A 510-nucleotide genomic window follows, 5' to 3' on the forward strand; every position below is an offset into this window, starting at 1 on the left:
TATATATCATCCTGGGCCCTTCATAGATACTCAGTAAATATTTGTTCACTACTTTTAAAAACAAATGAACACATGGGAGGGGAGGACACAGGGAAGAGATAACTATGGGTAGGAAGTGGGAGGAGAGCTGTTACATTGTGGAGAATTACAGTCAATGTCATGAAACAAAATGTGTATGAACTGCTGTATGGAAAATGAATTTGCACTGTAAACTTTCACCCAAATCACAATAAAAATTTTAAAAAATGGAAAAAAAAACAAATGGACACCATAATTGAAGTTCTAGATATTATTACTATCTTCACCATTAACTTTTAATCTTTAAGCAAATTATTTGTCTCTGGTAGCATAGTGCCTAAGGCACTTGACTGCTAACCAGAATGCTAGCGGTTCAAACCCACCAGCCACTCCTCAGAAGGAAGATGGGGCAATCTGCTTCCATAGTGATACTGCCTTGGAAACCCAAGGAGAGGTTGCTATGAGTCGGGTCCATCTCGATGGCAACAACAA

This window comes from Orycteropus afer, unplaced genomic scaffold, assembly GCF_000298275.1.
Source record: "Orycteropus afer afer isolate SDZICR_OR568_19922 unplaced genomic scaffold, OryAfe1.0 scaffold00111, whole genome shotgun sequence".
In the NCBI taxonomy this organism is placed as follows: domain Eukaryota; kingdom Metazoa; phylum Chordata; class Mammalia; order Tubulidentata; family Orycteropodidae; genus Orycteropus; species Orycteropus afer.